We start from the raw sequence: 17,983 nt of genomic DNA, 5'->3' as shown, positions 1-17,983 counted from the left end.
CTAAATTTCAATATTAAAATAATATTTTAACTTTGACTTATAAAGTTATGTCTTTAACATTTAACATATTATACTTAATTTATAAGATTTAATATGTTCTTGTATGTAAATGTCACACCCCAAAACCACGAACAACGGAAACGTTCAGGGGTGGAGGACGGCATGTACAGTATCACAACAGTGTAATATAATAAACAAGCAACAACATCATCCATTTCATTACAAGTAGAATTTTAATACATGTGTGTTCTTTCATTGTAGTAAGACACCAAAAATATACAATCAAAATAAAAGACGAGACTTGTCTGCTCCGTCTTCTCAAAACCTGGCCATCGTACCCGTCTACTGCTGACCTGAGAATACAAGTTATTTTGAAAGCGAGTATCAGCTTTAAAGCTGGTGAATTCATAAGTATTTAAGTGTCATTGTCTTGCTTATGAAAATATGTTATGAAGGCCATGTAAACCTTTAAATGAAAATGTTGAGGTAAGTATGAAATCCCTAGAAAAACCCTTATTTTCTATGAGTATGAAATGTAGTCTTCTACCAAGACCCGAATGTTTTGTTATGACAATGTAGTCTTCTACCAAGACCCGAATGTGTTGTTATGACAATGTAGTCTTCTACCAAGACCCGAATGTGTTGTTATGACAATGTAGTCTTCTACCAAGACCCGAATGTTTTGTTATGACAATGTAGTCTTCTACCAAGACCCGAATGTTTTGTAAGTAAAATGATAGTTTTCCTTTGGTTGTTTAGTACTAAAGTACTTAATCTAACTCATCGTTTATGTGAAGGTATCACAAAATAAAGTAAACAGGAAAAATCACTAATGTAAGTGTTATCCCGAGGAACTAGGCCTAACACGACGAATCCAACTGTTATCCCTAGGTACTAGGGCTAACATAATACATATAACCTAATGAACATCCGAAGATTGTCCGCTTGTCCTCTGTAGCAGCAGCAGGGCGGAGGAATGGTTAGTCCCTGTAAAGGTACTCCTAGTATAAGTAATAACCGTAGGCATCCGTAGATGTTCATCACCCACTGTTGCTAACAGATGGGTTCCGGAATGGTTAGTCCCGTACGTATATCCCGAGGTACTGGGGATACAGGCCCATCTAGGTATCCCGAGGTACTGGGGATAGGGTCCTGTCTAGATATCCCGAGGTACTAGGGATATGCAGGAAGATTTACACAGAAGGTACTAATAAATCATCCTCGAAATTCGAGATACAAGTATTCATGTTAATGTACACAGTTAAGTGTATCTACGTAAAGGTACTCATGTAATGCGTTCATGTAAGCGTGTTCATGTATCATGTAAGTATATGTAAACGTACTCATGTATCATGTAATCAAATGTAAAGGTACTCATGTATCAGGTAATGTACTGGTATAGACTCATGAATGAACTGACTCGTGTGTGATTCCTTGTAATAGGAATAATGTTTGGTTTCTTCTAACTATCCCTATGAGAATTAACTGGAAAGTAAGTGGTTGTTCAAGTAGATTTATGCACCCTCGATACACCAGGGTGTGGGAGACTGAACGAAGGATGAAAACTATAATCTCTAACATATAAATGAACATATGCGCATAAGTATAGTTTTATTCAAGAAGGTAAAATAATGGTTTTTCAAGATATCTAGGAGTTTTGAACAATAATTAAGAATGACTTGATGTCATTTTAATAAACATTTCAAAACTAATACTTTTGTTATCAAGGTATTTTAAGATAGAAAACCATTTCATGTAACACCTTTTGAAATATGTGAAATCTACTGAATGAAAACACAGTTATAAAATACATAAGATTGATTTAATAACATATTGTTTTCTACTTGTATTCCCCCCGCCCCCCATTACGTCATTTAAAATCATTTAAAACATTGATTAAGGGATATGAACTCACTTGTAGTTGGTGATTGGGATGAACTGAACGGTATAGGATTGCTAGGTGTCAAGCGAGGACTTGTACACACACTACGATCCTAATGAACATATAATCACACATATATGCACTAAATTAGTCTCAAATCACTAATTGATAATGTTAAGACATCCTAGACATAATAAACACTTTACAAAAGTGTTTTAAGCCCTAAGGATTGCATCTAAACTATTGTGGGACAAGGTACTTGTGTTTAGGGTTCCAAAGGACCCCATATATGAGTTTACTCCTCATATACTAACACACATGGAGTTTACGGTTGTAAACTCTTGAGTTTACGGCCGTAAACTCCCAACCATGGGGTATTTGTGTGTTTTGAAGTCCCAAATGATTTCTAGAATTATTCTAACTTGGTGGTTCCATCCTTGAAGGGGTTTAAGGCATTGAAACACTCCATTTAGGAGTTTACGGCCCTAAGGCCATTTCCTTTGGAGTTTACGGCCGTAAACTCCATTGGAATGGTGTTCTTGTTGTTTTCAAGCCTCATGCATTTGAAGGATAGGTTCTAGACATTTGTTTAAAGCAATTGGGGACCCTAGGCACACTTTGGTGGCCTTGTTGGGTGTTTATGGCCTAGGAGCATTACCAAGGCCATAAACTCACTTCAAGAGGTGATTTTGATGATTTTAAGTCTCTTGCACATGTGGTATAGGTTCTAGGCTTTTATTCCAAGCATATGAAGACATTAGGCACACTTTGGTGCCCTTCTTTCATGTTTACGACCCAAGAACCAAGTCTTGGCCATAAACTCACTTTGATAAGTGATTTTGATGTGCTTTGGTCCTTCAATTAAGTTGGAATCAATTTCATGTAAAGGTCTAGGGCTTTAGGTGTCTTAAAAACACCCTTTGGTCAATTTCTATGGAGTTTACGGCCTAAGATACACTTGGGTCGTAAACTCTCATTTGTTTGTGTTCTTTGATTGTTTTCTTGTCCTTAATACACCTACAATTGAGTCTAAGGCAGTAGCATAACACAAGGAACAAGCTAGGCTCGGTTTCGGGAGTTTACCGCCCAAGAACACCTTGGGGAGTAAACTCCTAGATCTAATGATTTAGCCATCTAAATCATGTTATATGCACATAATAAGCTTTCTAACACTACTAGAAAGAGTTACTCACGTTTTGGTATAAAAACCCGAAGATCCGTGAGAGAGAAAATGGCTTTTCTCTAGTTGGAAATGTGAATAATGAATGAATTTGGTTCAGAAATTTATTTATAGTCCTGAGATATTTTTGGTAGAAAATATTTTTATTCCTAAAATGATCTATAATATAATAGAGTGTTGGAATAATAGTGTTGCACAAATCCCCAGTGCACCCACTCTCCTGATATTTCCTGAAGTGTAAACCCTGAATTACTCAAACTTACGTGAAAAGTCTGAAAATTAACTGTGACTACTATAACTTCTATTGAAGTGATATAGTTTGTACACAATGGAAATTTCGGGTTGTCACATCATCCCCCCGTTAGAAGGAATTACTTCCCGAAATTAGAATTTAAGCAAATAATAAGTTACAAATAACTAAGCGAAAAGGTGAGGGTATTTCAGTTTCAACTGATCCTCACGTTCCCAAGTGAATTCCGGTCCACGCTTTGCGTTCCAGCGCACCTTCACTATCGGGATACGGCTCTGCTTTGTTTGCTTGATCTCTCGGTCCATGATCTCTACTGGTTCCTCCATGAAGTTGAGGCTCTCGTTGATCTCGATCTCGTCGATTGGAATAACAAGAGTCTCGTCGGATAGACACTTTTTCATGTTTGACACGTGGAAGGTAGGATGTACGTTATTGAGTTCTTGCGGTAGATTGAGTTTGTAAGCCACAGGGCCGATTCTTGCGAGAATTTCGAAAGGCCCTATGTATCTTGGAGTGAGCTTCACACGCTTTCCAAAGCGTATCAAGCTCTTCCAGGGTGAGACCTTCAGTAGGACTCGATCGCCCACCTGGAACTCCAATGGTTTCCTATGCTTGTCAGCGTAGCTTTTCTGTCGGTCTCTAGAGGCTTACAATCGTTCACGAATTTGAACGATCTTCTCTGTCGTTTCCCGAATGATCTACGGACCCGTGAGAGTGCTTTCGGGAATTCGTCCCTTAGCTAACTGGGTATCACCCACTTCAGCCTAGCACATAGGGGATCTGCACTTTCGGCCATAGAGGGCCTTGAATGGAGCTGCCTTTATGCTCGTATGATAACTATTGTTGTAGGAAAATTCAACAAGGGGTAAATGGATATCCCAAGCTTTTCCATAGTCAATCACACAGGCACGCAACATATCATCTAAGGTTTGGATAGTTCTCTCACTTTGCCTGTCGGTCTGTGGATGGTAGGTTGTACTCATATCCAGCCTAGTTCCTAGGGAACTTTGTAATGACTGCCAGAACCTCGAAGTGAATCTACTATCTCGGTCCGAGATGATAGATAAAGGAACACCGTGCAGTCTTACAATCTCCCTAATGTAAGTTCTGGTAAGTTTCTCCATCTTGTCTGTTTCTTTGATCGGTAGGAAGTGTGCAGACTTGGTCAGTCTATCGACGATGACCCATATGGAATCAAGTCCACCCATCGTCTTGGGCAACTTGGTTATGAAGTCCATAGTGATCCGCTCCCACTTCCATTTTGGTATCTCCGGTTGTTGTAGAAGACCGGAGGGTTTCTGGTATTCGACCTTGACCTTTGCGCAAGTAAGGCATTTACTCACGAAGGTAGCAATATCTGCTTTCATGTTAGGCCACCAGTATAACTTTTTAAGATCCAGATACATCTTATCTGAACCCGGGTGGACGGAATAACGAGTGTTGTGAGCTTCGTTCATGACCAAGTCTCTGAAGCCACCGTGTTTCGGTGTCCAGATCCAATCCATGAGGTATAAGGCTCCGCCACCCTTGACTTCCAAGTTCTTATCCATCCCTCTAAGGGATTCACCCACCACGTTTTCAGGTTTCAAAGCGTCGAGCTGAGCCTCCTTTATTTGCGTGGACAAGTGTGAACGGATAGTTAGAGTCAAAGATTTGACTCTACGACCAGTATATTCTTTCCAACTTAGGGCGTCGGCTACTACATTGGCTTTACCTGGATGATAACGAATTTCGCACTCGTAATCACTAAGTAGCTCGACCCACCGTCGTTGTCTCATGTTGAGCTCTTTCTGGTCGAAAATGTGTTGTAGACTCTTATGGTTCGTAAAGATCGTGCTTTTTGTACCGTACAGGTAATGTCGCCAGATCTTCAGAGCAAACACAATTGCTCCTAGTTCAAGATCGTGGGTTGTGTAGTTAACCTCATGTGTCTTCAGCTGTCTCAAGGCATAGGCGATGACTTTACCTTGCTGCATCAGAACACATCCGAGTCCTTGATTGGATGCATCGCAATAGACAGTGAAGTCTTTTATCCCTTCGGGAAGGGATAGTATCGGGGCGGTGCACAAGGCTCGTTTGAGCGTTTGGAATGCTCTTTCCTGTTTCTCTTCCCAATCGAAGGCCACGCCTTTCTGGGTCAGGGTTGTAAGAGGTTTCACTATGTTGGAGAAGTTCTGAATGAACCTGCGATAGTAGCCAGCTAGACCTAGAAATTAACGAATTTCAGTAGGTGTCTTTGGTGCTGACCAGTTCTCGATGGCCTTAATTTTGGAAGGGTCCACGTGTATTCCCTCTTCGCTAACAACATGGCCCAAGAATTTGACTCACCGAATCCAAAACTCGCACTTTGAGAACTTCGCGTAGAGCTTCTCCGATCGCAATGTTTCTAAGATTTTATGGAGATGTTGACTATGCTCCTCCTTACTTCGAGAGTAGATGAGTATGTCATCAATGAAGACGATGCCGAACTGATCCCAGTAAGGACGACACACCCTATTCATCAGATCCATGAATAATGCGGGTGCGTTAGTTAATCCGAACGGCATCACTACAAACTCGTAGTGCCCATAATGAGTTCGGAAGGCTGTCTTGGGAACATCCTCCTCTAACACTCGTAGTTGGTGATATCCGGATCGCAGATCTATCTTCGAGAAGTAGTTGGCTCCTTGAAGTTGATCAAATAAATCGTCAATGCGGGGCAAGGGATAACGATTTTTAATGGTAAGTTTGTTGAGTTCTCTATAGTCGATGCACATGCGAAACGATCCATCTTTCTTCTTGACGAACAAGTCCGGTGCTCCCCATGGTGAGAAGCTTGGTCGAATGAATCCCTTCTTGAGAAGTTCGTTAAGTTGACTAGAAAGTTCCTGCATTTCAGCTGGTGCCAGACGATAAGGAGATTTGGCTACGGGGGTAGCCCCTGGCACTAAGTCGATTCTGAACTTGACTTGGCGTTGTGGTGGTAAACCGGGAAGTTGTTCTGGGAATATGTCGGGAAAGTCGCGTACTTCTGGGATTTTCTGGATGTCTTTCAGTTCTTGACTGGTATCGACGACGTGTGCGAGGAATGCATGGTACTCCTTTCGCAAACACTTCTGGGCTTGAATGCACGAAATGATGCGAAGGCTCGTACTATGTTTGTCGTCGTAGATAAGTAAGGTTTTGTTGTTAGGAAGGTTAAGACGAACTGCTTTTTCGAAGCACAATATGTCGGCACGAAGAAGACTCAACCAATCCATACCGATGATAACGTCGAAACATTTAATTGGGACTGGCATGAGATCTATCTTGAAAGTATGGCCATCTAAAGTTAAAGTACAACCTACGTATATGCAGTTTGTACTCTCTGTTTTCCCATTAGCCATTTCTCCTGTGAATGAATTATCTAATGCACATGGTTTTTGTTTAAGCAGGTGTGCAAATTTGTGACTTACAAAACTTCTCTCGGCTCCACTATCGAAAAGTATGCAAGCATATGAGTTATCGAGGAGGAACGTAGCAGTAACTATCGTAGGATCAGCTACTACTTCCTCGTGGCCTAGGGCCATAACTCTTCCCACTCCTCCATCCATCCCTGCTTTAGGGCAGTTCCTCTTGTAGTGACCCACCTCGCCACAACCGTAACAAGTTTGGCCCATACCGGCATTAGGGACCTGGGCGGCTTGAGCTGTTGGAGCCTTGCAGTAACGGGCTGTATGCGCATTCCTATTGCAGTTAGTGCACTACATCTTCTTGCAAGGTCCGTGGTGGTGGTAGTTGCACTTGGTGCACTTCGGAAGAGTTCCAGCATAAGTTTTTGCTGGTAAGGGGTTCGCAGGGACAACAGGAGTCACTGTGGCAGCATTGATCGCCACAAGTTGTTGCTTATTGGAGGATCCTTGCGGAGCCCCTCTTTTCCTCTTATTCCACCCCTTCTTGTTGTAGTCGGGGTTGGACTTTTGTGGTATAGGTATAGGGATTGTTGCGTTCTGAGGTTTCCGGTGATCGATGAGAGATTGTGCCAGTTCCTTGGCGCCATCGAAGGTAATAGGCCTGGAAGCGATCACACTTGACTGGATCTGGGGCGACAGTCCCCAGATATACCTCTCTATCTTTTTGCTCTGGAGAGCAACCATGTCAGGGCATAAGTTTGCCAGATCACAGAACCTATTTTTGTAGGTCGTGATGTCGGATCCAACCATTTGTAGACCACAGAATTCTTGCTCGAGTTTTTGTATTTCGCCTCGAGGACAATATTCTTTCATCAGCATGTCTTTCAACTTTTCCCAGGCAATGGAATACGCCACCACCAAAGTTAGATAGTTAACATGGCTGTTCCACCATGTTAGTGCTCTGTCAGAGAAGGTACAAGCTGCAAACTTGACCTTGTTGCCCTCCTGGCAAGCACATATTTCAAAGATGGATTCCATCTTTTCAATCCATTGTCTCAACACTATAACACCCCCAGTTCCATTGAAGCTGTGGGTTTTGGTGTTAGTGAAGTCCTTGTAGGTGCATTCCCGAGGGTGTCCATGGCTTTCGCCGTGGTTCAAGGGTGGTGCACCTGTTCCTGATCCACTAGGGGCAGGAGCGTTGATTGCTGACACAGCAGCTGCAACTGCTGCTGTGAAAGCTGCCTGGAACATGTTGGCATCGAAAGGATTTGGTGGTGGAAGAGGTTCAGGTGGTGGTGGAGGTGGTGGTATTGGTGCTTCGCTGTTTGGGTTTCGCCTTGGATTCCTGCGTGGCAGCATCTTTAACTATACGTTTAAAAGATGACGAAATGGATAAGAATAAATGATTAATGAATGTGTCTCATGGACTAAATCCCCATAGCCCAACAACAGAAAGAATAGAATCACTAAATGAAGAAGATAGCATTTGGATAATAATTTCCATAAGATTAGATATCCGTCAATAATACTGGAATTACAGATGTAACAAGTTCGGGAAAAATGGCCTAGAAGTAGGCCTTGCATCAACCAAGATGGAAAATTTTGACAGAATTAAGACTAGATCAAGACCTAACAGGTCTAAGATTTATACAGATAGGAAATTAGACCAAAGTTTTACATAAACTAGGTTATATCCAAAAGATGAGTTTACGACATTCTATCGACGAAGAGAACTGCTAGCATGAGTCCTTGATCCCAACAGTAGACATTTAATGTCCCTTGTACGCCTGTCCGACCTTGCTTGCTGAGCTCGAAGTTCTCTAACTTCAGCTTGGGTTTCAACAAGTTCCCTCTGCAGATTTGCATTGCGGACCAAAGTCCTTTCATGAGCATACTCTAGTTGGCGAATGTTGACAGTGTTAACACCAGAGTTGGTGTCAACTTCCAAGACTTGATTAATAGTCGCCTGAGCCATTATCGTGTTCCGAGAAATCCTACGCACCATGATCGGTAGGACTCTATCAGCAGAACCCCCTTCAGTGAGGTTGTAGAAACTTCGGTCTCCATTGTAGGGAATGGGCTGACCCTATTCATGACTCCATGTAATCAAGTTAGCGGCCCACAGATGTGTGGGTCCTTGAAACACAGGGTGGGGGTTCAGGTTTGGGTTTTGAGCATTTGGGGGTAGGTTGTTGACTTCTGGCTCCGAGTCAGAACTATCAGAAAAACCTTCAGCATGGTGATCATCCAAAGGGACTGGGTGATCATCTTCTGGTTCTGCCTCTAGCCAACCAGCATTGCCTTGGTTTGGGAAGTACGGATCACCATGGTGAAATCCAGCCATTTTAATCTACGCGAGAAAAGGGATATAAGAAATAGCTAAAATAGACGATCTAACTAAGATAATTACAGTAAGATCAAATACCCATATGGTATTTCTTTAAGGTTGTGTTGGTAAGTTTTTAGACTTGTTGCCATATCACAACCATTCTTGGGCATATGCTAATCACTCCTCAGACCAGCATAGTTGATCAGGCTATGTCATTCCCAAGACTGACCATATATCCCCAGGCTTACTTGTGATGTTCAACAATCGTAATACTTTTGTTCTTGTCATTGTGACACTGATTTTAGTATGAATGCAGGCACGTATACTTGCTTAAATATTTTATTATTTAAAAGTATAACTCTGAGACAGAGTGTTTTAATCCCGATGTATTTATAGTTAGTATATCTTTTATGGGTTGATATACTATATTCACTATAAACAATGCTCTGATACCAATCTGTCACACCCCAAAACCACGAACGGCGGAAACGTTCAGGGGTAGAGGACGTCATGTACAGTATCACAAAAGTGTAATATAATAAACAAGCAACAACATCATCCATTTCATTACAAGTAGAATTTTAATACATGTGTGTTCTTTCATTGTAGTAAGACACCAAAAATATACCATCAAAATAAAAGACGAGACTTGTCTGCTCCGTCTTCTCAAAACATGGCCATCGTACCTGTCTACTGCTGACCTGAGAATACAAGTTATTTTGAAAGCGAGTATCAGCTTTAAAGCTGGTGAATTCATAAGTATTTAAGTGTCATTGTCTTGCTTATGAAAATCTGTTATGAAGTCCATGTAAACCTTTAAATGAAAATGTTGAGGTAAGTATGAAATCCCTAGAAAAACCCTTATTTTCTATAAGTATGAAATGTAGTCTTCTACCAAGACTCGAATGTTTTGTTATGACAACGTAGTCTTCTACCAAGACCCGAATGTGTTGTTATGACAATGTAGTCTTCTACCAAGACCCGAATGTGTTGTTATGACAATGTAGTCTTCTACCAAGACCCGAATGTTTTGTTATGACAATGTAGTCTTCTACCAAGACCCAAATGTGTTGTAAGTAAAATGATAGTTTTCCTTTGGTTGTTTAGTACTAAAGTGCTTAGTCTAACTCATCGTTTATGTGAAGGTATCACAAAATAAAGTAAACAGGGAAAATCACTAATGTAAGTGTTATCCCGAGGAACTAGGCCTAACACGACGAATCTATCTGTTATCCCGAGGTACTAGGGCTAACATAATACATATAACCTAATGAACATCCGAAGATTGTCCACTTGTCCTTTGTAGCAGCAGCAGGGCGGAGGAATGGTTAGTCCCTGTAAAGGTACTCCTAGTATAAGTAATAACCGTAGGCATCCGTAGATGTTCATCACCCACTGTTGCTAACAGATGGGTTCTGGAAAGGTTAGTCCCGTACGTATATGCCGAGGTACTGGGGATACAGGCCCATCTAGGTATCCCGAGGTACTGGGGATAGGGTCCTGTCTAGATATCCCGAGGTACTAGGGATATGCAGGAAGATTTACACAGAATGTACTAATAAATCATCCTCGAAATTCGAGATACAAGTATTCATGTTAATGTACACAGTTAAGTGTATCTACGTAAAGGTACTCATGTAATGCGTTCATGTAAGCGTGTTCATGTATCATGTAAGTATATGTAAACGTACTCATGTATCATGTAATCAAATGTAAAGGTACTCATGTATCATGTAATGTACTGGTATAGACTCATGAATGAACTGACTCTTGTGTGATTCCTTGTAATAGGAATAATGTTTGGTTTCTTCTAACTATCCCTATGATAATTAACTGGAAAGTAAGTGGTTGTTCAAGTAGATTTATGCACCCTCGATACACCAGGGTGTGGGAGACTGAACGAAGGATGGAAACTATAATCTCTAAAATATAAATGAACATATGCACATAAGTATAGTTTTATTCAAGAAGGTAAAATAATGGTTTTTCAAGATATCTAGGAGTTTTGAACAATAATTAAGAATGACTTGATGTCATTTTAATAAACATTTCAAAACTAATACTTTTGTTATCAAGGTATTTTAAGATAGAAAACCATTTAATGTAACACCTTTTGAAATATGTGAAATCTACTGAATGAAAACACAGTTATAAAATACATAAGATTGATTTAATAACATATTGTTTTCTACTTGTATTCCCCCCCCCCCATTAAGGCATTTAAAATCATTTAAAACATTGATTAAGGGGTATGAACTGAACGGTATAGGATTGCTAGGTGTCAAGCGAGGACTTGTACACACACTACGATCCTAATGAACATATAATCACACATATATGCACTAAATTAGTCTCAAATCACTAATTGATAATGTTAATACATCCTAGACATAATAAACACTTTACATAAGTGTTTTAAGCCCTAAGGATTGCATCTAAACTATTGTGGGACAAGGTACTTGTGTTTAGGGTTCCAAAGGACCCCATATATGAGTTTACTCCTCATATACTAACACACATGGAGTTTACGGTTGTAAACTCTTGAGTTTACGGCCGTAAACTCCCAACCATGGGGTATTTGTGTGTTTTGAAGTCCCAAATGATTTCTAGAATTATTCTAACTTGGTGGTTCCATCCTTGAAGGGGTTTAAGGCATAGAAACACTCCATTTAGGAGTTCACGGCCCTAAGGCCATTTCCTTTGGAGTTTACGGCCGTAAACTCCATTGGAATGGTGTTCTTGTTGTTTTCAAGCCTCATGCATTTGAAGGATAGGTTCTAGACATTTGTTTAAAGCAATTGGGGACCCTAGGCACACTTTGGTGCCCTTGTTGGGTGTTTACGGCCTAGGAGCATTACCAAGGCCATAAACTCACTTCAAGAGGTGATTTTAATGATTTTAAGTCTCTTGCACATGTGGTATAGGTTCTAGGCTTTTATTCCAAGCATATGAAGACATTAGGCACACTTTGGTGCCCTTCTTTCATGTTTACGACCCAAGAACCAAGTCTTGGCCGTAAACTCACTTTGATAAGTGATTTTGATGTGCTTTGGTCCTTCAATTAAGTGGGAATCAATTTCATGTAAAGGTCTAGGGCTTTAGGTGTCTTAAAAACACCCTTTGGTCCATTTCTATGGAGTTTATGGCCTAAGATACACTTGGGCCGTAAACTCTCATTTGTTTCTGTTCTTTGATTGTTTTCTTGTCCTTAATACACCTACAATTGAGTCTAAGGTAGTAGCATAACACAAGGAACAAGCTAGGCTCGGTTTCGGGAGTTTACCGCCCAAGAACACCTTGGGGAGTAAACTCCTAGATCTAATGATTTAGCCATCTAAATCATGTTATATGCACATAATAAGCTTTCTATCACTACTAGAAAGAGTTACTCACTTTTTGGTATAAAAACCTGAAGATCCGTGAGAGAGAAAATGGCTTTTCTCTAGTTGGAAATGTGAATAATGAATGAATTTGGTTCAGAAATCTATTTATAGTCCTGAGATATTTTTGGCAGAAAATATTGTTATTCCTGAAATGATCTCTAATATAATAGAGTGTTGGAATAATAGTGTTGCACAAAACCCCAGTGCACCCACTCTCCTGATATTTCCTGAAGTGTAAACCCTGAATTACTCAAACTTACGTGAAAAGTCTGAAAATTAACTGTGACTACTATAACTTCTATTGAAGTGATATAGTTTGTACATAATGGAAATTTCGGGTTGTCACATCAAACCATTATCCGTTTAAATCTATAACTTTTAAACAATTTGGACATAATATTTTAATTGTTAATTTAAATATAACATTATAGGGTCTACTTCAATATAAATTTCAGTTCCATTTAGAAAAATGAAAGAAAATTTTGTGGATAGTTAAAAGTGATAAATTATAGTGGTAAATGCAAAAACTAAATTATAATCTCAATTTAACTAAAATATTTCCTAAAGATATTTTTATAATCGTTTAAAATTTCAAATAAGTAGCTTAAAATAACTTACAATAACAATAGCTAAAAATAACTCTATATAAATGATTATATTCTGACCTTTAAAAAAAATTGTTTGAAGTTATAAATAATTACATTGACAGAAATTAAAACGTTACGCAAATAAATATTAAAAAATTAATTAATAATAAGAACAACTATAAATAACATTAAATCATATATTATATTTAAATTTATTCATGAGTAACATGCAGGGTAGAGGTCATTCAAACGATTGAGAATAAGCAATTTCAACAGATGTATATGTTATCATATAATTAAAAATAATCAATATATTATATCATCTTAGTATACGAATTATTATATCAAGTTTAAGAACATTATTGTTATATTTACCAAAACATATATTTGTAAAGATTTCAACTATATAGGTTCTTCTGCGCAACGTACGATCATTCACATAATCTATATCTATCTATCTATCTATCTATCTATCTATCTATCTATCTATATCTAGATATCTTATAGAGCTAGCATTTTTCCTTTCACCACATTCATTTGAAACTCTCATGTATTTTCTTTCACCACATTCGTTTAAAACTCCCATGACTTTTCAATTTCTTCTGAATAATGGTTATAAGTTGGATAATAAGATTAAATAAATATCAAAAATAAAGTGTAATCATGTACAAACTAAATTTCAATATTAAAAGAATATCTTTACTTCTAAAGTTATGTTTTTTTAACTTTTAACATATTATACTTAATTTATTAGCTTTAATAAATTGTTGGGTGTAAACCATTATCTTTTCAAAGCTACAACTTTTGAATAATTTGTATAAAATACTTAAATTATAAATTTAAATATAACATTACAAGACCAACTATAAATTTTAGTTTAACTTAAATAACCCAAATAATATTTTGTAAATAGTTAAAAGTGATAAATTGTAGTGTCTATTTAATAATGATTATAAATTGGTTAATAAGTTTAAATAAATATCAAACATAAATTGTAATAATAAATAAACTAAATTTCAACATTAAATTTTGATATTTATTTAACCATATTAACCAACTTATAATCATTATTAGAAAGACAATACAATTTATCATTTTTAACTATTTACAAAATATTTTTTGCGTTGTCTAAGTTACACTAAAATTTATATTTAAGTTGACCTTGTAATCTTATATTTAAATTAAAACTAATAAATTAAGTATAATATGTGAAAAGTTAAAAAAAACATTAGTTTATAAGTAAAAGTAAAGATATGATTTTAATATTGAAATTTAGTTTATATGTTATTACACTTTAGGTTTGATATTTATTTAAACTTATAACCAACTTATAATTATTATTAGAAAGAGATTGAAAAATCATGGGGGTTTAAAATGAATGTGCTGAAAAGAAGAATACATAGAAGTTTCAAGTGAATGTGGTGAAAGGAAAAATGTTTCCTTTATAATATAGTATGATCATTATCATTATATACTTATAAAGGAAGCATCTTTTCTTTCACCGCATTCATTTTAAACTCCCATGTTTTTTTTTCACCACATTCATTTGAAACTCCCATAACTTTTTCTTTCTAATAATGATTATAAGTTGGTTAATAAGGTTAAATAAATATCAAACCAAAAGTGTACTCATATATAAACTAAATTTAAATATTAAAAAAATATCTTTACTTCTACTTATAAAGTTATGTTTTTTAACTTTTAACATATTATACTTAATTTATTTGTTTTAATATATTGTTGAATGTAAACCATTATCATTTTAAAACTACAACTTTTGAACAATTTGTATAAAATACTTCAATTATTAATTTAAATATAACATTAAAGGGTCAACTAAAATATAAATTTTACTTTAACTTAAACAACACAAAGAATATTTTCTAAATAGTTAAAAGTGATAAATTGTAGTGTCTATCTAATAATGATTATAAGCTGGTTAATAAGGTTAAATAAATATCAAACCTAAAGTGTTGTAACATCCCAAAATACGACCCAAAAACTCTTGTTTAAATAGTAATAAAAATCATATACTGATTGTCATATCATAAAAACCATATGTCAAATATCTCAACTGATAATAAAATGTCGTGAAACAGCTGAATCAAATTAAACTACGAATCAAAACAAACTCCCAGGATAAAGACTGAAGTTGTGGTGTGTGCAATGCCATCATCCCGAGCTCTTCCCCTTACTTGCGGAAGTACCTGAAACCAAAACTGAAACTATAAGCACGAAGCTTAGTGAGCTCCCCCAAACTACCACATACCATACAATAACATATAAACACGTACTGGGTCTTGCCCACTGCATCGGGCCGAAGCCCAAAAACTACATCGGACCGTAGTCCAGAACTGACTGGGACCTTGTCCCCTGCATCGGACCGGTGTCCGGAACTAGCTGCATCAGACCGAAGTCCGGAACTGACTGCATCGGACCAAAGTCCAGAACTAGCTGCATCGGACCAAAGTCCAGAATTAGCTGCATCGGACCGAAGTCCGGAACTGAACGATCATAGCATAGCATAAACACATATCAATTAGCATAACACATATCATCTAGCATAAACACATATACTGCATACTGCATCGGACCGTAGTCCGGAACACATAACACATAATTCTATCTGAGTCACGAAGACATCAAACATACTAACAACTGCATAGGACCAAAGTCCGAAAACTACTGCTAACTTAAACGGGCCTGCATTGTGGCCTTAGACCCGTTCCTACTGGAAGGAAAACTCACCTCGTAGCCTAGCTGCTGAAAGGAATGCTCCGGAATCTGTCTGTTGCGGCTCCGGTTTCACCCCGGCTACAATATCCATGAGCACCATCAATCAAATACTGATAATAATACTGAGAGTAAAATGACTCTCCTACCCCTGGTCCAAGTCAACATAACAGTCGCAGACAACACTCAGTTGTTCTGACTCGTCGAGTTGGGTCGCCAACTCGTCGAGTCCTTACTCTTACTTTCTTGATTCCACTCGCTGCTAGTCGTCGAGTTTTGCCGCAAAATCGGCGAGTTCGTCTTCACTACTAATACTTTGACAATCTGCATCCGACTCGTCGAGTTATATGAACAACTCGTCGAGCTCTCCTTCATATGATGATCATTCTAGCTGTGACTCGCCGAGTTGTATGAACAACTCGTCTAGTCTGTTCTTGGAGTATAAAGATTGCCTTGGACTCGCCGAGTTAGGGCATTGACTCGCCGAGTCCTTCCGCGACTCGACTCGCCGAGTCAGAAGAACGACTCGCCGAGTCGTATGCATACAAGCATTATATACTCGATTCTGCTTGAAACCAGTCCATACCAATAATAGATCTGGGTTCCTGGGACTTGATTTACACGTAAAGTTTCCAACTTTACGTGTAAATAACATCAAATGAAGGTTTTAAGGTTCAAAGCACACTATAATAGTAGATCTAGAGCTTTCATGCAAAATGGATCCCTAAAGGTGTTAGATCTAAGCTTCTGGATTTCAAATCTAGCTAGATCCGAAGGCTAATCAACTTCATGAGTCGTCTATGCTTCTATTAAGCCAAGAAATGGTCCAAGAATGGCTTTAATGGCTTCGAAAAGGAGATTTAAGCATAGAAACAGAAAAGGGCCAAGATATACCTTACTTTCTTCTGAAATTCCTCAAGGATCTAGGATCTCCTTCTTCTCTTCTTGATCTACCTTCCTTTATCTCTCAAAATCTTCAAAGAACACACCAAAAACACACAAAATGTAAAGAGGGTTCTAGTGTTTCATGAAACATGTTCTGAGGGGTGATGGGGGCTGACTTGAGGCCCCAAAAGTTGTTTAAATAAGGTGCAAACCCTTGAAATTAGGGTTTCGTCCAGACTGGCGTACTCATCGAGTCCGGAATATAGACTCGCCGACTCGCCAACTTAAACGTGCTCGAATTTCCGACTCTACTCGACGAGTCCAGCTACAGACTCATCGAGTTCCCCTTAGAACTTGAAGAAAATAACAATAAGCAAAATATAAATATCATACCAGAATTGGGGTGTTACAACCCTTCCCCACTTGTCTCAGAATGCGTCCTCGAAGTCTGTTGCTGCTGAATCTAAGAACAACTCGGGGTAATGCCCCCGCATCTCCTCCTCGGACTCCCACGTCCACTCAGAACCCTTCCGGTGCTACTACTGTACCTTTACCAACTTAATCACCTTGTTCCTCTAGGTCTTCACCTTCCGATCCAAGATCGCGACTGGCTTCTCAACATAATTCAGGCTACTATCAACCTAAATATCCTCAATGGGCACTACTGCGGAGTTGTCCACCAAACACTTCCTCAACTGAGAAAAATGGAAAGTGTTGTGGATCTGGCTAAGCTCTGACGGAAGATCCAACTGATAAGCAACCCGACCCACCCGGGCCAAAACCCTGAAAGGAGCAATGAACCTGGGGCCCAGCTTGCCCTTCTTCCGAAACATGATAACACCCTTCCAGGGCGATATCATCAGGAGGACCATATCGCCCACCTGGAACTCCAAATCTGAACGCCTCCTATCGGCGTAACTCTTCTGCCGACTCTGCGCAGTCTGCAGTCTGCCACGAACCTGCTAGATCAATTATGTCGTCTTGAGCACCACTTCGGTGCTTCCAATAACTCGTTGACCAACCTCGTCCCAAAAAATCGGGGTCCTGCACTTCCTCCCATAGAGCATTTCGAAAGGAGGTCGATCGATACTCGCGTGGTAACTGTTGTTATACGAAAATTTCACTAACGAAAGATACGTATCCCAACTGCCACTGAAGTCTAGAACACATGCCCGCAGCATGTCCTCGAGAGTCTGAATCGTTCTCTCGCTCTGTCCGTCCGTCTGAGGATGGAAAGCGGTGCTAAAATGAAGACGAGTACCCATCTTGTCGTGAAACCGCTTCCCGAATCTGGAAGTAAAACGGACATCTCAGTCTGACACCATTGAAACAGGCACTCCATGACGTGCCACCACTTCCCTCACATAAATATCAGCTAAT

Source organism: Lactuca sativa, chromosome 3 (genome assembly GCF_002870075.4).
Source record: "Lactuca sativa cultivar Salinas chromosome 3, Lsat_Salinas_v11, whole genome shotgun sequence".
NCBI classification, from domain to species: domain Eukaryota; kingdom Viridiplantae; phylum Streptophyta; class Magnoliopsida; order Asterales; family Asteraceae; genus Lactuca; species Lactuca sativa.
This window is presented reverse-complemented; position numbering follows the sequence as displayed.